A 24,731-nucleotide genomic window follows, 5' to 3' on the forward strand; every position below is an offset into this window, starting at 1 on the left:
TTCAAAATGTGACCAGAATGAACAAGAAAGCAATTTGAAAATCATCCAGAACTTAGGATTTTGCAGTGAATCTCTTCCATATTATATTTCCATTACATATATATTATCCATTACATGCATTCTGTATTCCCCTCTAGTGGCTGCTCCCCAAATGGATGTGAGTTTGGTTTGGCTACCCCCTCCCAGCAGAAAATTAAGGACATGATAAAAAATTCTTAGGAGTTCTTCTATGGAAATTCATGTCATGTGGCTCAAAGCTTTTAACTCTCCCCCCCTAGATCTGTTTCTAGCTCTTGATCCAGTTCCTCTCAAGGGGAATGTGAGGTGAGATTGATGTGGCATTACCTAAGCAAAATATTTGTCATGCAGCATGAAATCCCTGGAATCTCATCTGGCCTGGCATCTTTTACAAAGATTTTGTTTTGCAAACAAAGCATGCAATGTGCAACATAGAATTCCTTCATCTGGTGCTTGAATACGGTTTTAAACAAACAAAATAGTGTTTTGAAAAGACCTGCTCTGTACCCCCTGACTTGGGTGAAAGTTTGCTCAGGAGCTGGGTTCCTTGAAGCAGTTCAGATCTGAAGGGTTTTAGATGTGAAAAAAGTGATTAATGGGAAAATTTCAGCCCCTGGTAAGATGTAGAAGGAAACCTCTGGCCCTCTAAACTGAGGCTTAGATGAACTTTTGCCATCTGTGCTCTCTTATTTTGTGCCCTTTAGTCCCTTGTGCATTTTTCCATTATTTAATTAAACAGCAACCAAACAGGAGCTGGTTTCAAACCATTCACCTGGAGCTGAGGCAGAGCAGAGGTGATGCAGTTTCACCTCCTCCCGAAAGCTGAGTTCAGCAGTGCCTGCCAGGCACTGAGGGGGTGGCACAGAACCCCGGGTTTGGGCTGGGAGGGACTTCAAACCCATCTTGTTCTCCACCTTGCTCTCTCCCAGGCTGCTCCAAGCCCCATCCCACCTGGCCTGGGACACTTCAGGGATGGATTCATTTCTGCTGCTGGGTTTCCTGAATTACAGCACTTTGTGAGCTCAGGCTCCAGCTCCCAGGGCAAACCCTCAGTGACAGCTCTCCTTGCCTCCCCTGGACAGCAGCAGCAAACTTGCTTGGATCAGTTGGTTGGGGCCACAAGGAATCAGGGCTGGGAATGTTTTCTCTGGCACTTGGAGCATCGGGTTTCCTACGTGCATTAGTCAGTGATAAATCTTTCATGGTAACAAGCTGTTTCATTTGCTCTCCCAGGAGAGGAGGGGGTGTGTGGATGCCAGAGATGTTTGCAAGCCTCGCTGCAGCAGCCTGGTTTAATTACTGTGCCTCAGGTTAGATTAGCTAGTTTTGGGAAAATAAGAAACTGGAGCAGGTGTCAGGAGGGTGAGGTGAGATTAATTTGGTGATCCCAAAGAGTCTGGCCCTCCTGGGTGGGGAACCACTGGCCTGCTAAGGTGAGGCATCACTGACTCATGGCAATCAGTCATAGAATCATGGAATGGTTTGGGTTGGAGGGACCTTAAACCCATCTCTCCTCACCCCTGCCATGGCAGGGACACCTTCCACTGTCCCAGGCTGATCCAAGCCCTGTCCAACCTGGCCTGGGACACTCCCAGGGATGGGGCAGCCACAGCTGCTCTGGGCACCCTGAGCCAGGGCCTCCCCACACTCCACAGGAAGGAATTTCCTCCATATTTTTAACCTAAATATCCCCTTTTCAGTTTGAACCCATTTCCTCTTGTCCTGTCACTACAGTGCAGGCACCCAAGGCTGCTGTGCTGCAGACACCTGGAAGGGAAAATCACTGACTTCAGCATTACAAAATTGACAGTTAGTTTGTTTTGTCAGACTTCGTGGCTGGGGATTTTCCTTTTACTAAATCTGTCTGCTCTTGATGTTTTCTGTTCCCTGAGTGGAGCTGTGGTCTGGGTTTTACATGCTGGTGTTGTCAGGCTTCAGCAGCTCGAAAGCAACCACATAAATCTGTGCCCACCACTGTGGTGCCTGAGAAAGTGTAGAATAAAATCCCTGCCAACTTTCTGTGCTGTTGCTGCCAGGCTGAACCACCCTGCGTGTGCTGGAGCAGAAAAACGTGTCATTTTTGTCAAAACCAAGCCTGTTTTTCTGACATGACAAGAAATGTATCACAAACAAACTGCTTGAGAAGCCCCTGGAGTTTTGTGTTTTGGAGGAGAACAGGATAATCTGATTGTCTCCAGGGCCAGCTCCAGCACTAGGAGGAAACATCATTTACCTCTTCCCAGAAAAGCAGTGAGTAAAAATTCTCCTTGACAGGTGATGTGCTCCTGCCTGAGCTGAATAGATTTGGGGGCCACAGAAATGAAACGGGAAGATCAGGAATATTTTTCCTTTCCACCCAGTGGAATGTGCTGTTATTAGGGATAAAAATAAGTGAGATTTATCTCCCTTTGTTCACTTCATTAGGTAGGACTGTGCTCCCAGGAGGGAAAGAGTGGATGGAGTCCACTTGCTGTCTGTACAATGTTCTCCTTTCAATCACACAAACATTTTGCTGTTGTTGTTTGCTTGGGGAGCTTCACTGGGCCCTGAAGGACAAAGGCATCACAGACAAGGACTTGCTAATACTCTATAAATATATAAATATATAACTACATGAAGTGCTTGAGAGAACCATGGAGGCCACGTTGGTTGGAAGTTTGTTATCTCTGAGAGATTTCCTGCTTTGGTTTACTTCAGGCTGGAAAAAGCTCCTGGGAGCTGCAGAGCCTGGCTGAGAACACAGGGCAGGGATCTCTTACAGCAGGGAGGTTTTTCTGATGGCCAAACATAGCTGGTGTCCTGAGGGTGATGGATTGTACCTGCTTGGAAGAGGGGAGAAAAAACCCAGTATTTTCAAAAAAAGAGGATGTGAGGAATGTGGGTATAAAAGAGATGGTAAAAGATGGCCTTGGATGGGAGCTGAATCCCCATTTCCTTGGTGGATCTGGTGCTTCATGCCCCAGAGTTCCACCCTGGACTTGTGGGGTCTGATCAAACCTGCAGCAGCTTTTGGGAGCTGAGGTGCCCCATGTTGTGCCCCCTCTCCATGCCAGGCAGCTTGTCACTGTCACATTCTCTGAAAAATCCCTTTGCCCAGGATTCTCCTCCTGGGAAGCTGAGAAGCCTCAGAGAAAAAGGAAAACAATTCTTATCTCATTTGCTTCTCCTGTGTTGTGCTCATGTGGAATGTGTTTGGAGATTGTTCACCCACAGGTGATTGTTTCATTGCATTCTGCTGTGAGTTGTTTTCACTCTTTGGCCAACCAGGGCCAAGCTGTGTCAGAACTCTGGAAATCCAGAGTCACAAGTTTTCATGATTATCTTTTTAGCATTCAGTAAGTATCCTTTCTGTATTCTTTAGTACAGTATTCTTTAATATAATATAGTATAATAAAAGAATAAATTAGTTTTCAAGAACATGGAGCCAGCTGCATCATTCCTTCCTTCATGTGGGAGCCCAGGTGAACTTAATACAATGCAAATACAAGAGCAGCTCCTCTGCCCCTCACCCTGGGGGGTGTCCTTTGGCCCATGCAGGTGTGATTATTGTGTTTAAAAGGAGCCCAGCACAGAGCAGCCACTGAGGGGCTCCATGGATTTACTATTCAGTGTGGAATTATGGATATTTACCTACAGCTATTTATATAATGCACAGCAGGAGGGGGTTATTCTTAAATCAACAAGGAAAAGTTTTTCCTAAATGTTCTGACTGCTGTGTGCTACCAAGTACCAGATACCAATATCTGACAAAAACCCAAAAAAACAACAAACCAACAGCAGAAAACAGAGAAAATACGGAGCAATATTTTTTGTGTAAATTAAATATAAATTGTTCCCTGTCATCTGAATAGTCAGACTCCATTATTACAGCATCTGTTTACAAAGCATTTGTGAGTTGATTTACTCCTGATTAAATTATGGGCAGTGTTCATCTGCCCTCCTGATGGACTAATTTGGTTTTGTCAGTTAATGCTCATAGCAAAGTATATGGATGTAATAATTCATTGCAATTGCAACCCTCATGTTTTTTGACACCAAAATAATGAACTGAAAACATGTGTATGATTACACTTGCAGCTACAAACAGGAATTAGTTATTATCCTTTCTTTGGAGGTCTTGGAGGCAATTTTAATGGCCATGCATTATTAGAATAGTAAAGGGCATGAAAGACAAAGCATTTGTCTTTGCTCTGGCTTTATCCTGTTTTATGGTAGGTGGGGATTTTTGAGAGTCATGTAAAAGGATATTTCCCTAAATTCTGATATGAAATAATGAAAGTATTTTACACATCCAGGCCATCATGAGTTTAACTGGTAGATCAGCTGAGCAAGGTTGAGGTTCCTGACTTTGGCTAATGCAGTGGATGTAATGATGGAATAAAAATCATGTGAGCCCTTCCAAAATTAAACATTCCTCAAGAGCTGGAATGTGATACCCTCAAAATATCCCCATGTTATCTTGGCTTGGAGTGAAATACATTGTATGAAATTTAAACATGGGGGAACTGTGCTAGAATAGGAAATATGTTTGATTCCATTAGTTTTGAATGGAAATGCAGAGTCATCAAAGCTCTGGTAAAGAGAAAACAGGCTGGGAGGGAGAAATTGATGGGTTTTATTCTGCAGAAGAGAAAGACCCTGCAGTGTCCTGGGGGTTGTGGCAGATGGAATATTGCATTTTTGCCATATTTTCCTGTAAGGATCCATCCAAGCAGCACCTTTTTGAGAGCTCCCAGCACAGCAGCCAGAGCCCAGCTGGGTTAAAGACACAAGTCAATTTATTACTTTATTATGCTATACTGTATTAAAGAATACTATACTAAAGAATACAGAAAGGATACTTACAGAAGGCTAAAAAGATAATCATGAAAACTCCTGACTCTTTCCAGAGTCCTGACACAGCCTGGCCCCGACTGGCCAAAGAGTGAAAACAACTCACAGCAGAGTCCAGTGAAACAATCACCTGTGGGTGAACAATCTCCAAACACATTCCACATGAGCACAACACAGGAGAAGCAAATGAGATCAGAATTGTATTCCTTTTTCTCTGAGGCTTCTCATCTTCCCAGGAGAAAAATCCTGGGCAAAGGATTGTTCAGAGAATGTGAATGCCACAGTGCCTCAGTTCCCTTAAATGCTCTGGAAATATTGAGAGTGGCCTGGCCATGGCATCACACAGCTCTGAGTAGAGAAATTTACTCTATTTATCCATGTTTCCCGGCTTCTGAGAAGTCTGGGAAGACTTCAGTTAGGTGTTAAACAGGCTAAATCAAGATGTAATTTTTAAGATTGTGAAAGGTTGGAGCTTCTTCCTCTGTCTTTCTCCCATGGGCAGACAATGATGGCAATGACTCTCAAAAACCAGCTCTACCCATGGCTGCTGAAACTCTCACTAAATATTCGAGCCCCTCTCTTGGACAGCTCTGCAGCAATCTGTGCATGGCTGTGGCCAATTCCCACACACTGAATAACTGTGGTTTTCTGGAAAAGCTGGTGTTTATAACATAAATTCTTTGTGCTGTGCTGCTGACCCCCGGTGGCTGCTGCCTGGAGTCTCCTGCTGTGCTGTGGGAAACTGCTCCTGCCTGGAGCCTGACTTCCCATTAAGCACCTGGTTTTAAGTAAAAACTTCATGGCAATAAAAAAAAAAGTGTTTCTCAAAATGTATGCTGAGGGAAAGCAAAACTATTCTCTAAGAAATATTTTTTTTCCTTTCCACCCCCTTTTTTTCCTTTTTTTTTCCCCTTCATTTTTCTTTCCCTTTTTAGATTACTTCAGCGTGGGGAGCATGTTTCCAGTGGCCTCTTGCAGACCTGAGAGCAGTTTGTTTTCCAGCTTATCTATCAGTTTGCTGCATGCTGAAGATGCCAATAATACTGACTTGGAAAATAATGATCCATCATCATAAATTCCTATGGATTTGCCAGGCTCTGGGGATGCAGCTCCAGCTGAAGTGGTTGCTTTAAAAACAAAAGTAGGAAAAAGATTGGTTGTGTTTCTGAAGATCCTCTGTTTCTTAAATCCATTTCTTAATGGAAAGATGAGATTTTTCTTGTTTCCCCCTTCTCAAAATGCAGCGTTTTAGTAAATAATGTGTTAAGTGCAGCAAATTTATCAAATGATAAGTGCCAGCTAGGCAAATTGATAAGTGGGATTTGTTTCCTGTAAACAGCAAAATGCTGCTTTTGCAGATAAAAACAAAGCTTTTATCTTCAAGGCAGACTGTAGATGAACTAGAAGGGTAATTTAACATTCACAGTTGTTTAAATGGGATTAACTCCTGTGAAGATTTGTTATACACATGTAGGAATCCCAGAGAAGGCATTTCAGAAGTGAGAAATTTTTTTCCACTGTGAAGTTCAGCATTTTAGTTGAAATTTGATATTCATTAGAATCAGAGATGGATAGAATTTATGACAATGTTTTGTGAGGGTCTTCCTACCATTTAATATTTTAATGTTCTCCATGTGGGGGGAAAAAACCAAAGTCACCATGATCTCCAGCTTTGGTGGCAAAAGGCACGCAAGAAAGTTTAAAATACAAATTAGCTCCTCTAGAATCCAACTGTGTGGATCTAATTACATCTAATGCTAATTATCCTCTTGATCTTAGCATTTTGCTGTATTCCAGCTACATTGCCAAGCATGAATCACACATTTAGGCTTATCCACATAAAACCCAAAAGCAGGCTGGGGCTGCTGCTTTGCCTTGGGAGTAGAACAGAGTGTTTATATGCTTTTTATAATTTTTTTTCCCTTTCAGCTTTTCTGAAAAAAAAGTTACCTGAGAATGCCCAGTGCTGTTTGCACTCCAGGAAAGTTGTGGTTTCTCTGCTTTTTTGGAAAGAGGGTTTTTGTTAAGCTTAACTCTGACTGAGCTGGGTAATGTTCCACTTGAGGTTTGCTGCTCCCATTCATATTGATTGAATTAGGGAATCGTGGCTTAGATGCCTTTCCCCCCCTCCTTCCCCTTGGGGAGGGTATTTTATAATAAATCTTAAATGATTCATGAGAGAATGGGGCTGTGACCATTTCTTTAAGAAAGGCTGAGGAGAAGTTGTGGGCTCTGATACCCGTGATGTGCAGGGGGATTTGTATTGTAAATTGGGGTGCCCTGACGAGGGGGAGAAGATGACTTATCTGACTCCACTGATATCAGAAGGTTAATTAATATTGTATTTGTGGGGCTCCCAGATGAAGGAAGGAATGATTAATCTGATTCTATGTTCTTAGAAGGCTAATTTATTATTTTATGATATGATATTATATTATATTAAAGAATACTATACTAAACTATACTAAAGAATAGAGAAAGGATACTTACAGAAGGCTAAAAAAGATAATAATGAAAATTTGTGACTCCTTACAGAGTCCTGGCATGGCTTGGCCCTGATAGACCATTGAGTCAAAACAATTCACATGAAACTAGTGAAACAATCACCAGTTTGATAAACAATCTCCAAACACATTCCAAAGGAGAAAACACAGGAGAAGCAAATCAGATAATGATTGTTTCCCTTTTTCTCTGAGGCTTCTCATCTTCCCAGGAGAAAAATCCTGGGCAAAGGGATTTTTCCAGAAAACATGACAGCGACAAATTAATTACTTTATTATACCATATTATTTTACATGACATTGAAATTGAATCTGCACAAGCACTGAACTGCACACAGCTCACAGAATCTCGTGACAGTCCAGACACACACACACCCCCTTGACCCTGACAGGCCAAGGAAACAAAACCCCAACACTCTGGGTAAACAATCTCCACCTTGCATTCTACTTTGGCACAAACACAGGCACAGCAAATGAGATAAGAATTGTTTTGATCATTCTTTTCTCTGCTTCTCTCAGGTTCAGAGGATGTGAATCCCACAGTGTTTTGGGGTGTTTTGGCTGCACTGTTTCTCTTTCCTGCTGCTGGGCCATGACAGCCTCAGCGCAGGGTCTGGAGCTGGGCAGGGTTCCCAGGGCCCCACTCTCCACCTGCAGGGTTTGGGCACCTCAAACACACAAACATCCATCCCAGAGTGGCTGTTCCTTGGTTTGTGGAACCCTGGGAGCAGACCAGGAGAGGGAGGCAGAGCACGCTGCAAAGCCGAGCTCCTGCCAGCCCGACTGGAATGCAGCCGAGTTGCTGCAGCTGCAGCTTTCAGCGTGTGTGCTGTCTGCTGTCAGAGCCGGGGCAGGCAGGGCCGGGGCAGCGCTGCCAGCACGGGGAGCTGCTGGCTCTCCCTCCCTTGGGGTATCGAGGGAGGTGTTCTGGGCTTCAGGTGACCCCTCCATCCCTCCTTTCATCCCTGCATCCCTCCTTTCACCCCTCCTTCCCTCCCTCCATCTCTTCTTTCACCCTTCCATCCATCCCTTCATCCTTCCATTCCTCCTTCCATTCTTCCCTCCATCCCTCCTTTCCTCCCTGCATCCCTCCTTTCACCCCTCCTTCCCTCCCTCTATCCCTCCATCTCTCCTTTCACCCTTCCATCCATCCCTTCATCCCTCCTTTCATCCTTCCATTCCTCCTTCCATCCTTCCATTCTTCCCTCCATCCCTCCTTTCACCCCTCCTTCCATCCCTCTATCCCTCCATCCAGCCCTGCATCCCTCCTTTCCTCCCTCCTTACATCCCTCCATCCATCCCTTCATCCCTCCTTTCATCTCTCCCTTCCTCCTTCCATCCCTCCATCCCTTCTTTCCTCCCTCCATCTGTCCTTCCATCCCTCCCTCCACCTCTCCTCCTTCCATCCCTCCATCCTTCCATCCCTCCTTTCACCCTTTCATCCCTCCCTTATCCCTCCCTCCCTCCCTCCTTCCCTCCTTCCATCCCTCCATCCCTTCTTTCCTCCCTCCATCTGTCCTTCCATCTCTCCCTCCACCTCTCCTCCTTCCATCCCTCCATCCCTCCTTTCATCCCTCCCTCCCTCCCTCCCTCCCTCCATCCCTCCATCCCAGCTCCTCACTGGCAGCTCCTGACATCCCAAAGCTGGCTGGGGCAGACCCTGGGCTGCAGTCAAATCCCGTGAGGTAGATGCTGGCTGGTTCAGGTCAGCTAATCTGCACAGATTGGGGTTCATTTCAGGGTCATTTGGGCTCATTTAATGTGATTTGATGATTACAAGCAGCAGCACTTGGTTTATCAAATACGCCAGATTAGATGTAAATCAAATTTGTCCAGAGAATTTGAGCCCAAGAAGTGCTCAGCTGTGAGGGTAGTGTACTACTGGTGATCTCACCTGCAGGGGGAAAAAAAAATGGAAATAAAAACTTGAAAATCTGAGCTTTTGTCTTCATGGTGTTTTCTGTTGTGAGAAATTTTCTTAGTTTTATGAATTGAAGCCTCCCAAAGTGAAAAGTGAAATCCAAAGAGAAAAAGGATTCTTCTCTCAGCAATAGCGCTGCAATCTGCCTATTAAAAAAAAAGGAGGGGTGGGGGGGGACATTTTAAAGAAATATAAAGTATTTTTGGGAAACCAGCTCTTACAAGAGTCACATCAAGGGCCTTCTGTGCTCCTGGCAATCAGTCCAAATTCATCAGTCAGTTTCTCTATAGCTGTGCCCTGTGTAAAGTTTTATTTGATGTCCCAGGCAACCTTGAGAAATCTGGGCTGCATCAATTTGATTTAATTCAGCTTCATGTTAGAGCAGATAATCTCGAATCAGCCTGGAGCACCCACATTGTGCTTACTGCAGGATTTTGGTTGGTGCATGTTTAGGGTTTTTGCCAGGACAGTGTGACCAAGACAATGACAAAAGTCTTTGTGCCAGGGGCAAGTGCAAGGAAAACAAAATTCCTGCTTGGTGCTGCTTGCAGCACCCCAGGAGAACATGGAACCACCCAGGTCAGCAACAATTCACCCCAAAATAATGCTGTGAATGAAGGGTAGGGAAAGCTGTGCATGGAAGCTTTTGCCAGAGGAGAGGTTTTGCTAAATAAAGTTCTGGTGAGCAATTACTCTCATAACTCAGTGATAAATCCTGTTGAGGGATTGCTCTTGGTAACTCTTATATTATTAATTAGCTCAACTACCATGAGGCATTAATAAATACTGCAATGCTCTGGATGAAGAGTTAGTTGTTAATTCCCCTTTTGCACATGGCATACCTGAGGAATGAAGGTTTTCTCTCATTTTTGGTAGGTACAGAGACACAGTTTCAGCTTCCAGACTCAGGGAAAATGTGACTCGTGTGTGTGAGGAGCATTTGGTGTCTGCTGGGTCTGGGCCAGGGAGGAGCTGCAGCTCCAAAGACAGGTCTTGTATTTGTGGGGTGCCCTCGTGGTAGGAGGGAGGAATGATTAATCTGACTCCATGTTCTCAGAAGGCTAATTTATTATTTTATGATACTATATTATATTAAAGAATGCTATATTAAACTATACTAAAGAATACAGAAAGGATACTTACAGAAGGCTAAAAAGATAATAATGAAAACTCCAGACTCTTTCCAGAGTCCTGACACAGCCTGGCCCTGATTGGCCAAAGAGTGAAAACAACTCACAGCAAGTCCAATGAAACAATCACCTGTGGGTGAACAATCTCCAAACACATTCCACATGAGCACAACACAGGAGAAGCAAATGAGATCAGAATTGTATTCCTTTTTTCTCCTTTTTTTTTTTCATTATTATCTTTTTAGCCTTCTGTAAGTATTCTTTCTGTATTCTTTAGTATAATTTAATATAGCATTCTTTAATATAATATAGTATCATAAAATAATAAATTAGCCTTCTGAGAACATGGAGTCAGATTCATCATTCCTGCCTTCATCAGGGCCCCCCACAAATACAACACTCCATGTGCCATTTTCTGCTTTTTGTCACCATTTTTCCCCCTTTACAAGTCTAAAGCTTCAGTAGGCCAAGACATCATCTCAGGGATGATTTTTTCATGGCTTAATGGTTTACTCAGACCTGTCCCCATGCTGTGACAGCCCTGCCCTGGCTCCTGTGCCAAGAAGAGTCAGAGTTCAGGCAGCTGAAAGGTCACTGTGCTAAGGTGTCGCTGTGATATTTTTTTGAAAAATCCTTTTGCCAGGATTTTTTCTCTTGGGAAGTTGAGAAGTCATAAAGAAAAATATAAATAATAATAATGTGATTCTCTTCTCTTGTGTTTCTTGCTTTGGAATGTGGTCTAGAGGTTGTTTACCAACAGGTGCATGTTTGATTGTTTCCATGTAAATTGTTTTTATTTAATAACCAATCACAGCCAGGTGTGTCAGACTTTCTGAGTCAGTCAGGGGCTTTATTATTCATTCTTGTTAAACCTTCTAATATATCCTTTCTCTATAGTTTAGTATTGTTTTAGTATAGCATTCTTTAATATAACATCATAATATAATAAATAAAACTTTTGAGAACATGGAGCCAGATTCATCTCTGCCCTCATCCTGGGACCCTCAGAAACACCACAGTAAGGTTGGGCTGATGAATGTCTCCTTCCATTTGTTTTCCTACACGGAAAGAGGGGTGTCCTCTGTAAGATGCTGCCCTTGGGGTCTATTTCTGTGAAATGCTTTTCAAGTATCATCCATAATTTCCATTAATGTGCAGAAATAGGTCTGTGATGAGGAGAGAGTTGCCAGGGCTGTTGTATTACAGTGGAGAGTAATGTGTTTGAGGAAAGGTGTTTGTCTTATTTTCTGGGGCTGTCATGGTTAATAAATGGATGAATAATTAAGTAAACTTATCCATATTTAACTCCACAGCCTGTGGGCATATGACCAATTTGGACAGTCCTTATGTCAAGGCACATATATCAACCTTGGAAGAAATCTCAATTCTTTATGGAAGAGCAAGTTTCTCTGAGCAAATTCCTTGCTGAATTTCCAATTAACTTAATAAAAAGGTTTTCTTGTTTGTATTTGCTTTACAAATGTCCTGTATTGTTTTACCACTGATACCTCAGTGCTACTGCTCATCCTGTATGCCATGATTTATGTTTCTCTGTCCAAAGCTTGAAGCTTCACTGGGTTCACTGTTATTATTCCATATAGAAAACTATGTAGAGAGTTGTGAAACTTCTTAATTGAATTCCATATGTAAAACACACCATGGTTCTGGGGAAATTAAGAGCTAAAAAAGGATGGTTTTAGGTTTGGATATTTTTCAGCCTGTTTTTTTTGTTTTGTTTTGTTTTGTTTTTGTTTGTTTGTTTGTTTTTTTGGGGGGGTATTTTGTGGTTTGGGGGTTTTTTGGGTTTTTTTTGTTGTTTTTGTTGGTGTTTTTTTGTTTTTGTTTGGTTTTGTTGTTGTTGTTCATTTTTTGGTTTCTTTTATTTTCTTTAGCTTTGGACCCAAATTTTTTGTTAGGCTTTTATCTCCTTTTGTTTTCATCTACATAAAAACCCCTTCAATGGATACTGGATGAAGATGGGTGTTATTGCAGGTGTATTTCAAGACTGAGACTTGAGTTTTTGGCTAAGAATCTGGTCCTTGAATGTTCTGGAAGTATTTTAGCAGCTCTGGATCCCCTTTGCTGCTCGGGCTGTCCGTGAGCAGCAGGGCCAGTGGAGCATCTCCTCTGTTGTTATGGGAACACCAGCACTGGGGTGCCAGGGAAGGCAGCAGAGATGGTGTTTGTTGAATGACATGTAAAATCAGGTTCTGCTATTCTCCTCAGAGAGATTTCCACTCTTGCTTTTGCAGCAACGCTCTGAGTGCAGGATGTTTGGGGATGTAACCTATGCTGGGAACAAATACTCTTTATTTCCATGTGGAATTGCCATCTGGGTGCTGTTATTTGGGATGTGCATCTCCATCCCTTCCTGTGCTGTTGCAATAATTCACTAATAGCTGCTCAAGATGTGAGAAACCCACACTCACAGCTGCCCCAAACCTCCTGGAATTCATTGAATTATGGGGGGCTGAGGCTCCTGAGGTTCAGTGTAGGGTCAGCAGTGCTACACCACACCTGTTTCACACTGCTCAGGTGTTTAACACAAACCAACTTGCGTTTTGAGTGGCATCTCCTCTTTGAAGCATGAACAAAAGCCATGAGGTGAAATCCTGAGGGGTTTTTAGGATGAGAGTGTGCAGACAGGGCGGCTCCAGCACAGCTGCACTTTGAGCCATAAATATTCAGAGGCTGGGTGTAAAACTGCCCAGCCGTGGGTGGAGAGGCACTCCCAGCACTGCACATCCTGCTTTACCCAGCTCCTCCAGCCCAGCAGATGCTGCTCATCCTTTGCCATGCTCGTGCCTCCCACCCAAGGCTGGCACTGCAATGTGTGGTCGTAAAGATTTCTGACCAGACAGCTCTGAGCCTTGTAAGCTTTGAATACAATTCCAGTATAAATTCATTTTCCTCTGTTTTGGGTGGAGGATGTGCGAGCTGGGCAGTTCAAGACTTTATTTAAAAGACTTTTTCCTACTTTCAGACAAGACAAATCCTTTGACATTTTGGAGCCCATTAAAGCATCCAGCTCAGAGCTACAGCAAAGTATTTAATTTCATTATTTTCACTCCATCTTTCTCCCTAAAAATGTCTAAAGCACACATACCATTAGAGCTGCTTGAATGCTCCACAGTGAAACTGCAGGAACTTTGTCACTGCATCTGATTGGAAATTCAAATGGGATTTGCTGGTGGGGATCTGAATCCATCTGTCAGCACAGGGCACGTGAGGAAGAAGGTGGGGATGATGTTACCAGAGTCAGCAGTTGTGGGATCATTTCCTACATGATTTGCAGCACAGGGAGTTCTAAGCACTGCTAAGCCTCATGTTTTAAAGAATAGAGCCAGGAAAATTGGAGATCTTTTTCTTTACTGAGAGCAGTGAGTTGTATCTATTTCCTGGGTGTTGTGTTCACAGGTGCTGAGAATTCTTAAGTCTAATGCTTCTGGAAATTTCCTGCTTCAGCTGTAGCACCTGGATCTCCCCAGGTCAGGGAGAGATGATGCTGAACAAGGGATTTATGATGTTGTGCACCTTCCCCCCAGACACACATTTTGCCTTCCAGATTTTTGAGGGGCTTAATTAATTTGATTATTTCATATAACTGCAAGAAAAAAAATCAATAAACAACTGTATGTCCCGTTTTTTTTTCTTTAAAAATCAGTATTTCATGGTTGCTATAATTATTTTTTCACTCTCCTCTTTCCTGCTGTTGCCTAAGCAGGGAAGAAGCTGATGCTCACCAATACTGAATTTAAATTTGTTGATCAAGTTTGAGAGAAACCCATGAATGAAAGAGAAAATTCAACCCAGCATTTTCAGTATTTCTACTTATTCCACAAGGAAAAAAGAAATCTAAATGTTGCAAGCAAACAAGAAATGCAAATGTGTATTTTTCCAGCTGGTAAATTGGAATTTTTCTGGTTTGATTTTTTTTTATCTGACCCAAGTGTTGACTTCTAATTTAGGTTTTTTTCCCCTAGTTCTGTGTATCACTAATAGAGACATATTGGGTGTGATGGAAGTCATAACCTTGTAACAGACATTGTTTTTAAAGTGTGGAGCAGAACAGTCTGGAATAAATCTGTGCTTTATTTCCCAATCAAAAACAAGCACTCTTCAATCCAAGTTTCTGCTCCTCCTCAAGAGATTTCACAAATGTGCTCCTGCCTTGGATTTAGAAGGGAACAAATGAGGCACCACGTGACAAAAATCAGCCATGCAGTATTTTAGATAACTCGGTTTGTCCTTTTTCTTTCAAAGACACAGATGCCCAGTACTCTCCTCAAAAGCTCATCACAGGAAATCCTCTTTATACCTAGGAAGAATTTCTCCATATGGTAATGTCAACACACAGGAGCACCAGTCTTCTATTGATTGTCCTCTGCAGATATCCCAGTAAGAGAACCATTACATAAAAATTTCCAGTCTTACAATTCCTTGTTTCAAATCTGATTGAGTTTTGTTTCTTTGGGAAGAGAGAATATTCTCTTCTCTTTGGGTTTTTTCTTCCCTTCTCTAAGAGCACTTCGTTTTAGGGGCTGTTTAGTCACTGAGAATTGCAGAGGAGTGGGAAGTCAGAGTCACATTTGTGTGACTGAGGCAGGAGAGGCTGTGGCCACTCTGGGGTAGCAGGCAGGGCTGTGCTGGGGATGTGTGGAAGTGTCTTGGTTTGGAAAGACAAGTGTGTGCTAAGGAAGGTAGGAGCCTCCCCTGAAATGGAAAATGTAAACCCCCTCCCTCCGAATTGTTATAAATTTGAAATTAAGGGGCTCTCAGGCAAAAATATGGGAGTAGGAATAACAGTTCTTTATTAGGGAAAAAATAAAAATAAAATAAACAATGCAGTAATAGAAAACAACACTGACAGAGTCAGAACACAGCCTGACACCCTGTGGGTCAGGCTGTTGGTACCAGTCCAATTGGAATTGTGGCTCAGCCCTCCTGCACTGCCAGGTGTGGTTCTGCTGGAGCAGGGATCCTGTAGAAGGGTGCAGCCTTCCTCTGAAGATCAGTGGAAGAGGCAGCTGCTCCCCTGGGAGTCCAGTGGAAAGGCTGGGCTGGTGTTCCAGAACCTCAGATTATATCCAAGTAGGAATGCTTGGCTCCTCCCCCTTTGTGGAGCATCCCCCAATGGGATGCTGTAGTTCTTGTCAGCCATGCAGGGACATTCAATGGCCCATTAACAGCAGATGTCTTCTGGAGGGAGGATTGGTTTTGGAAGAGATAAAGAAAACTGCCCAATGAACAGAAGATAACTGCCCCAGCACTAACAGATGGCAATAGAAGACACATTGCCCTGCAGTCTAGGACAGGAAGGGTGGGCTCGGCTCTCCCTGTGTGCCTGGGCTCACACTCCCCTCTCCCTCACAGCTGCCCTGGCAATTGCTCTGTTGGCTTCTCTAGGGGGGTGTAAATCACAAACCCACCTGGGAAAAAGGCTCCTCCTCATTCCAGAGGCAGCTTTGACCCAGCTCTGATCTACCAGGTTTGCCAACAGAAACTTCTTTTTTTCTTGTTGGCACAACAGTGACTGTGCAGCTGTGGATGAGAGGGTTTGGACTCTGTAACCAGTGTGATGGATGAAACAGGGAAAAAATCCCAAACACCATCCTTGGCTGAGGAGCTTGGAGTGTTTGTGCCTTTCTTTCTGATTTGAAAGTCAGAATAAAGTCAGAAATAAAGATTTTTACCTTGGAAATGAACAAAATTTATCGGCAGGCTGGGGAAATATGTCTGGAGAAAAGGAGACCTGGGGGGAGAACTTTCCCGCTCTCCAAGACTCTGGCAGGAGGATGGAGCCAGGTGGGCTCAGGCTCTTCCTGCAGGGAACACGTGAGAGGAAACAGCCTCAGGCTGTGCCAGGGGAGGTTCAAGTTGGATACTGGGGAAAATTCCATCACTGAGAGGCCCAGGGAAGTGGTGGAGTCACAGCCCCTGGAAGGGACAGGGCTCAGGGTGGACCTGGCAGTGCTGGCTTGGTGGTTGGACTGGATGACCTTGGAGGTCTTTTCCAACCTAAATGATTCCATGTCCAAACATGGCCATCTCAATGCTGGTTTTATTTCCAGTTTTTCTGTACTGCTGCTGCTCCAGCACAAGTATCTGCACTCCTGGAGGGACTTCTATCATTTATCAGGTCCCTCTACAGCCAAGTTAACAAGCTGGCTGCAAAAAGAAAAATATTTCAGATGATGAAAAGAGGTTTTCTAATTTTAGTCCTTGAAAAAAACCTCAATGTTGTCTCTATTTACCAGGTAAATTTATTTCTAAACCCTCAATCCTTTCTCTATTTGCCAGGTAAATCTTTAGTGCTGAAGCTGACTGGTGTGTGTAGGAGGCATTTTTGTGTTTTACTCAATGCTTGGAGATCAGTGGAAATGAAAAGTTGTATAATTACCCTCTGGCCTTTTATCTTTCTCTGGTATCATCTCTAGAGAATCAACGATGGGGTAGAGAAGCCTCTGCACAGCAGATAATCACAGCCATTAGAGGAAACAATACCAACTTAAAATCAACTGTGTTTTGCTCAGTAAAACATTGATATTGGAGTCTGTGTTGATCTATTCCTGAAACCAGGCAGCCAAGGAACAGCCACTGCTCAAGGCAGCACCCACAAATTCAGTTAATTGTTGAATATTCTAGTAAAATCTTAAAATACTCAGAGGATTGGTATTATGAGATGGAGGGGGACACAGAGGATATGAAGATTTGCTCTAAGTGAAAAATACAAGTCAGCCTTAATTACAAATTTGCAATCAATGCTGCTGTGTTTTGAAGATCTTGGTAAATAATTAATGAGCGAGTGAAGCACAAGGATGGAAATTTCCTCTAAAATCTGATTTTAGGGGAGTATCAGTGCTTTTTAAAGGAGGAGAAGGAAAGGAGCAGATTTAAGAGGTGAAGCAGTGGTTTTATTCAGGAGCTCAGTGCAGGTGGAGTGGTTGAGCAGCTCCCTTTGTCATCATCCCTGATCTGTGCAGCAGCTGAGTGGCCGCGATCGGCGATTGCGTGGGGAATATTCACTTGTCAATAGCAACTCAACTGAATGTCACATCCACTTAATGGCATTTAAAGGGGAAGAAAATCACTGTCTCAGCCCCCTGAGGAAGGGCAGAGCATCAATTTATCTCTGTTTGGCTGAAGCCAGTTGAAAGAACAACGCAAGTTTGCCACTTAAGGATTTTTTTTTGCTCCAGTTCTGAGTTGAGCTGGTTTTAAAGCTCATGTCAGGAAGACAAACTTCCATGGAGGGCAGTGGCTCAGGTAGCCCATGGACCTCCTGGATCTCTGTGAGCATCTGCCCATGGTCTTTCATCTCCTGCTCAAACTGGACGAGGTGTTCAAGCCTTGTGGGGCTCCGTGCCCAGCCTGAACCCTGAACAGAGAGCACAGAACCTGCCAGGGACTTTATGGCATCTGCAGGCAGCCTTCTTCAGAAAATAATCATATGTGAGCTCAGGTATGCCAGGATTCCTCCACCTTTTTGAAACATCATTAGATATGAGTCACTGATTAAAAAAAATACAATTATTGACTGACATATGATTGACAGGTTTGGGGTGCTTTTTTTGCTCTTTCTAATTAACAAAGTAATTAAGGACCATCAAACCTCGACTCACAACATCAGAGCTGCCTTGGAGCAGCCCTAAATGCAGTTCCCTGTGTCTGCAGGGGTGGGATGCCAGGCTCTGCTGAGGCTGAGTCGTGCAGAGCCCACAGGGCTGTGACACTGGTCCCAGTCCGATGCAGTGCAGTTGTTTTTGCAGTCCCCCACATCAGGACCAGCATTTCCAGATCTAGTTCAGATCTCACTGCAATGCCCTCTCAGCTTAGAGAGTCTTCACAGCAGTTCTTAAGTTTTTATCTCAATATTTTGGGCCCTGTTGGTGCAGTCCTCATCACTCAGATGGACTAAAACCAAAACCACACCACCCTAAGCAGGTTTGTCTTGTTCCTAACAAATATGTTGCTATGGGAACTTGATGTTGCTCTGATTGTTGCACCAGATGCACCAGCTCTCTGTCTCTAGGCTGGCTTCATTTTTCTGTAAATTAATTGCATTTAAACTAAACATATTAAGTTATTTCATGTTAATTAATTTGAATGTTAAGCAGGGTGTTTGCAGTTTTCCCCCTCCCTGCTCACCCCAAAACATTAATTAACTGCTCCAGACCCTGCAGTCCCTCACCCATCAGTGTGATCTTCCCCAGCTCTCTGCAGTTACAACACTCACTGCCTGCATGGGAAGTAATCAGTGTCCAAAATAATTGCTTTTCACAAGTCTGCAGTCAGCTTCCTTGTCACATATTTAAGCTGTAATGAAACTGTTTCGGTTGCCAGGAAAAAATATTCAGCTGAAATGTACAGTAATTGCAGGTGGAAAGCAGAGCCAATAATGGAGCTGGTTTTATTTAGCACCTTGTGTTTCCATTTGTTGGAGGCATTTCCTCCTCTCCTCATTCCTGCTGAGGGATCCTCCCAGTGTCTCTGCTTTGCATTCAGGCAGAGGAAGGGGCACGAGAGCTCAGGTGTGGTGCAGGGGGTATGAAAAGCATCTTTGGCCCAGAGGCAGACAAGGGATACAGGAAAAATCGGATTGCACTGTGCTTTGTTTGTGCATTCAGCCAGCAGTGGGGCTTTGGGAAAATACTTAAATTGGAGTTGGTTACCTGAAAATCTATAAATAAATTATCCAATAGTTGTTTCTAAATCTAAACTTCCTGGGAGCTCAGCAGAAAACAAAACCATTGCTTAGGTTTGCAGCACACCCCAGTAGATTTTCTCCTGGAATTGAGAATTCTTGGAGCAGAATCCTTGCTGTGGGAAAGGACAAAATGGTGAATGTGTGCAGCAGACTTAAACATTTCCTACATAGCTCTGTGATCTGTGGTCAGAAGCTGTAGAGAAACTGGCTAATGAATTAGTAAGCCCACAGGGAAATCTTATTTACAAGGAAGGCAACAGAAACATTAATGTATCTTTATTAGCCTTATTTAGGCCATCTGCTGTGTACATGGTGGGAGCTGCACAGTCCCTGCAGTCAAACAGCAGCAGGGATGTGCTGAGTTCCAAACTCTTCTCATTTAAATGCTTCCTTAGACCTCTCCAGCTCCTGGAACATTTTGCTGCAGTGAAAAGTCAGCTGATCACCAACAAGGCAGGGAGTGTGGAATTTTCTGTGTCTCTGTTCAGATTCATTTTCTTTCTTATTGCTTATCTTTGACTTGGATTTTGATAGGTTTTTGGGGTCAAGTTGCCATTGAAATTACTATAACCCAAAATTTAATAGCAAATTCTGTGCTTTGCAAGCCATTCATTGGGAAGATAGTTTTGGATCCACTATAGTTACTTGCTTTTTAATGCATACACAGATTTTTCTGCATATGTTTAGATAATTTGAATGTAGCCCAAGGAAAAGGAATTATAAAGTTGATTACCATAATTTTGAATTTTATTTCCTATTGGCCTTTTCCTATTCCAAGTGTGTTTCACTTTGCAAATTGTTTTGCTTGGATGTTGCCAGCTCAATCCTTGCAATTTCTCACTGAGTTCAGTGAACCCACGATACCAGCTGCTCTCAGTGGCCGGAGTTTTGTTGCCAAGGTTCTCTTCACACCTTTGAAGCATTATTTATTTACTTTTTTAAAGGAATGAAAGTCCATGTGCCATGGTAATTCCTTGCTCTCCTGTTGAGCCTGAATTTTTAACTGAAATGTAAGCCTAAGCAAGCAGCCTGTTAATTCCCAACTAACCTTCTCACTGGCTGATTGCAGCTGGGAAACAGCAGCTTTCCCACTTTGTTGAAATAAATAAGTTGGGAGGAATGTGTGGAGGAATCTTAGAGGCTTTATTAATGCCAAACACAGAGAGGCTCCTGCTTAGATTGTACTTCTTTGATTACTCAACTGAGTTATTAGATACATGAAGAACAGCCATTTAAATGTAAATCCATTCTCCTTCTGTAATAGATAAATGGGCTTTGCCTTGAATTTGTAAGCAGAATATATCACTTTGATATAGCAACTGGAGCTGAATAAAGCCAGTCAGTAGACCAAGAGAAGGATGCAGATTCCTTTAAAATGAATGGAACAGAGGAGACCATCAGTTAGTTAATTAACTTCAATTTCTATATTAATGAACTTTCTCTGGTGCTTGTTTAAGCATCCAGATGCTTGCAAAATGTTTTCTTCCCCAACAACAGGCGTTAGTTGGCATGTGATAATTACAAATGGGGGTACCTGTCTTTTATATCCCAGATATAATTTTTTCATGTGCTCGGTGGCAGTCACAGTGTGGGTGGTCCAGAGCTGTGCTGGCTCTCAGCCCCAGGACACCACAAATTCAAAACCTGAAAGAGGGGGAAAAAATGGATTTTTGCATGTTTTGTGCGCTCTTCATGAGCCCTGTAGAAGGCAGGAGGTTGAAGCTGGATGTTCACCAAAGGTGGAAAGCAGAGCCGATAATGGAGCTGGTTTTATTTAGCACCTTGTGTTTTCATTTGTTGGAGGCAACCCTCCTCTCCTCGTTCCTGCTGAGGGAGGAGGGCTGGGATCCTCTCAGTGTCTCTGCTTTGCATTCAGGCAGTGGAAGGGGCAGGAGAGCTCAGGTGTGGTGCAGGGGGCATGAAGAGCATCTTTTGTCCACTTTGGCAAGTGAAAAGCTCATCTTCCCAGGCTCTTCCTGAACCCAGGACACTTGGGCTGAATCACATCCCTGCTCCAGATTCTCTCTGGATGATCTGCTGGTTGTTACCAAGAACAGAGGAGCTGAGAGAGCCAGCCCCAAGCTGTCCAAGGTGTGAGAAGGTAACCCTTCCTGCAGGGTGTGACCCTTCAGCCTCAGATGTTCTTCAGGAACTGGCTCTACTCACCAATGCCTCAACAGCTCCCTCTGCTATTTGTTACAGAAAACTCTGGAAGGAACTTTAATTTCCAAAGCAATTTTTCAAGCAGCACTTGGCTCCTAGAGAGGGGCTGGAGCAGGCTGTGGGTGGTGGCTCTGGGCCAGAGGAGCTCCATGGATGGCAGTCCTTGGTCAGATCCCTCACCCCAGGCAGGATTTCGGGGGCAGCCTGGTTGCAGGAGCAGAGCTCAGCAGATTTGCAGTGCCTTGGAAAATCTGCCCCAGGAGCAACGCTGGAATAAGCACATCCAAAGTTAAAAGAGTGGCAAGGTCAGATATTGTAAATGCAGGTCCACCAACGAGGGGAGAGAACAGTGCTCTGACTCCCTCTTGTCAGAAGGCTAATTTATTACTTTATTATATTATATTAAAGAATACTAAATTATACTAAAGAATACAGAAAATACACTTACTGAATGCTAAAAAGATAATAATGAAAATTCGTGACTCTTTCCAGAGTCCTGACACAGCCTGGCCCTGATTGGCCAAAGAGTGAAAACAACTCACAGCAGAATGCAATGAAACAATCACCTGTGGGTGAACAATCTCCAAACACATTCCACATGAGCACAACACAGGAGAAACAAATGAGATAAGAATTGTTTTCCTTTTCTCTGGGGCCTCTCTCACTGCCTTTCAGTTTTCCAAGAGAAAATCCTGGGCAAAGGAATTTTTCAGAGACTGTGAATGCCACAGTTGGATTTCTGTCTGAACACAGGAAAAAGAGGAATTGTCCCACGGGCATGGGCCTGGGCTGAAAGGAGGGAGAGCTGCCTGCAGAGACAGGCTCCCACCCAAACCAGAGGCAGATGTTTTCCTCTTGCTGACTTTCCATCCCTCAGAACCCCCTGTGTGCTGGTAAGCAAATTGCTGCTTTTCTCACACATCCAAATTCCAGTTTGCAGTCCTGTTCCTGCACCCTTAGCTTTTGCTCCCTTAAAATAAAAATACTCTGAAGGAAGAAATATCTCTGTTTTAGCAAAACCAGGCTGTGTTCTTAAAAGCCACTACAAAAGTTCAGTCAAGAACCAGGAAAACAAATGGCAGAGTTTCACCTTGGTCACCTGTAGGAAGTTTTCTGATTTTTTATCCTGGACTCCTGGTGTTGTAGCTGCAAGTGTAGCCATCCTTGTTATCCACCTACTATTGGGTGCTGTTAATGGGATGCTTAATTCTTCCTAACATCACAGCAATCTGTGAAATGGAACAGATTTAAATTCTAATAGTTAATAGCAGAATAAATACATCTGGCAGCCATAGATCATCTCAAGTATTGCTCACTGTAACTGTAATTAAAATGTAATTAAAGCCAGTTAAAGCCATCAGACATCTGGGTGGTGAGAGGTTAGGTCCATCCTGCTGCTTTCACTACCTCGGTGAGAGCTGGGGGATAATGGAACAGTCCTCTCATGATGGGAGTGTATTTTCAGTAATCATGGGGACCAGGTTTGCAGTGATGGCTGCACTAAAAACACACTGGAAAAGAAATAAAGATATTAGAGATTAATCTATTGCTGTTAGTTCAGGTGGAGGGAATAGCTTCTGATTGTGCTCTGTGTGAGGAGTCCCACATGGACATGAATTAAACATTTCAGAATCATAGAATGGTTTGGGCTGGAAGGGAACATAAATTCCATCTTTTCCCAGCCCCTGCCATGGGCAGGAACACCTTCCACCAGATCAGGTTTTTCCAAGCCCCATCCAGCCTGGCCTTGCAATGGACCTTTTTGCCATAATACTTTAAAATACTTGTTGCAGTTGTTTTTGCAAGCTGGGAGCTAAAGGAGCAGAAATAAATGAAAAAGGAGGGTGCTGGTTATATATCCCAGAAATATCCTTGCAAAACCTTACAGTTGTTTTTGGAAACTGCCTGGTGCTACTTTTATTACTTATAAATGCCATGGAAGAAATTAAATTGCTTTTCATACTGTATCCCTCCAACCTGAGGAAGTTTCTGTGGAAGTCTCTGGAGGAGAGAGCTTTACTTTAATCCCCTTAAAATTGGTGTGAGTGCTCCAGCTTGTTTTGCTGTTCAAGCCCTCTTTGTCCTTGTGTCTTCTCTTTTCTGAGGATGGGGAGGATGGGTGACTGGTTTGGGGGTAGTTTGTTTATTGCATTATGTTGGTTGTGTTGGTTGTGAACTGACTCTGGCTGGGGTTCGCTGCTTTTAAACTCATTTTTGAGTAGTGGTACTGAAGACTGCTCTGTGAATTACCTGCTCTTGAACATCTGTCCTTACATTTCTGATGACTTATTTGCTAGAAGAGATAATTAAAAATTACAAGTCTGGAGATATGGCAGAGACAGTGGGGTGTAGGGAGCAATTTTCTCTGAGGTTGTGTTGTGAGCAAAATCCTCGATGCTTTGAGCAAAACTGTGTGGCAGAAAGAAAATGGGACAGTTTGACTTGATGAGGATTTATGTCTGTTGGGTTTCTCTGACTTTAAATACTGTCTGCCACAGAACCTGAGTTATTAAACCTCGATGACTGATGTATCTATGTAGACCAAGGAGTGACCCTGAATTTTTGCTAAGCTTTTAAAACACAAAGTTCATTTATTTAGATTTTTTTCTCTGTCTCTAAAACTGGAATGGAGAAAAGGAATTGAGATCTCACCTGAGAAAGTCAGAGAAGAGCAGGAGCTCTCAGAGGCAATAGAGTTGTTGTGAATAGAACATTTCTACAAATTAGATTTAACTTTTAGGCTACATGTTTTTTATAATCTGCTGGAATTAGAAACGGGGCTTTGCACATCCATCTGCCCTTGTCACAGATATTTATATGACCACTCCCCACCTTGAGTTTTGGCAAGCATTACTCAATATTTCATCTTAAATCGATGATGTGTACACTAAATACTCTCTCAATATGAGCTGTAGCTATGAGATCCTTTAGGTACCCCTGGCACAGCTGAGTGAGCTGAGCTTTACCTGCTTCAGGGCTGGGTGTTCCAATGCTGAGAGCCCAGCTCTCAGCTGGAATAAATACTGCTGGACTTGCTTCCTCAGCTGTTAAAAACTCAAATTTTCCCAAGGCTTTGAATTTTAAAGACAGAAGAGAGAACAGACCCTCTACAGCCATGTTTTAGTCTTGAGACAGTATAAAAACTGACTTTATCTGAGATGCTCTGTGCCAGGTTTGCAGCCTCCCAGGACTTGAAGCAGTACCTTCATATTATAATAAATAATTATGATATTTTAATATTAGTTATTTCCTCCCTGATATCTCAGGATGCAGATCCACACACAACAACACAACTCCAAACACACACACCACTTTTTTATTTAGTGCTTTTGCAGTGATCAAGCAGACACAAAGTAATGAAAGACAGGAGTTAATTCCTCCCTTGTTCCCAATAAATTTTGCCTAGGAAGCAGCCGTGTGCACTGGCACCACTCTGTGCTGAAGAGCAGGACACTGCT

At 43.2% G+C, this 24,731-nt stretch overlaps 1 protein-coding gene and 1 long non-coding RNA gene across 2 annotated transcripts in view; one reads left to right on the forward strand and one right to left on the reverse strand.

Moving 5' to 3' along the window:
- Positions 1 to 24,731, forward strand: part of KAZN (kazrin, periplakin interacting protein) — a 210,541-nt gene that overhangs the window by 4,370 nt on the left and 181,440 nt on the right. The window lies entirely within an intron of this gene.
- Positions 20,171 to 22,618, reverse strand: LOC135285130 (uncharacterized). Its single transcript, XR_010350122.1, has 2 exons — positions 22,364 to 22,618; positions 20,171 to 21,541 (listed from the first exon to the last, which is right to left on the reverse strand). It is a non-coding gene; the product is annotated as an uncharacterized LOC135285130 (long non-coding RNA).

Source organism: Passer domesticus, chromosome 22, assembly GCF_036417665.1.
Source record: "Passer domesticus isolate bPasDom1 chromosome 22, bPasDom1.hap1, whole genome shotgun sequence".
Lineage (NCBI taxonomy): Eukaryota > Metazoa > Chordata > Aves > Passeriformes > Passeridae > Passer > Passer domesticus.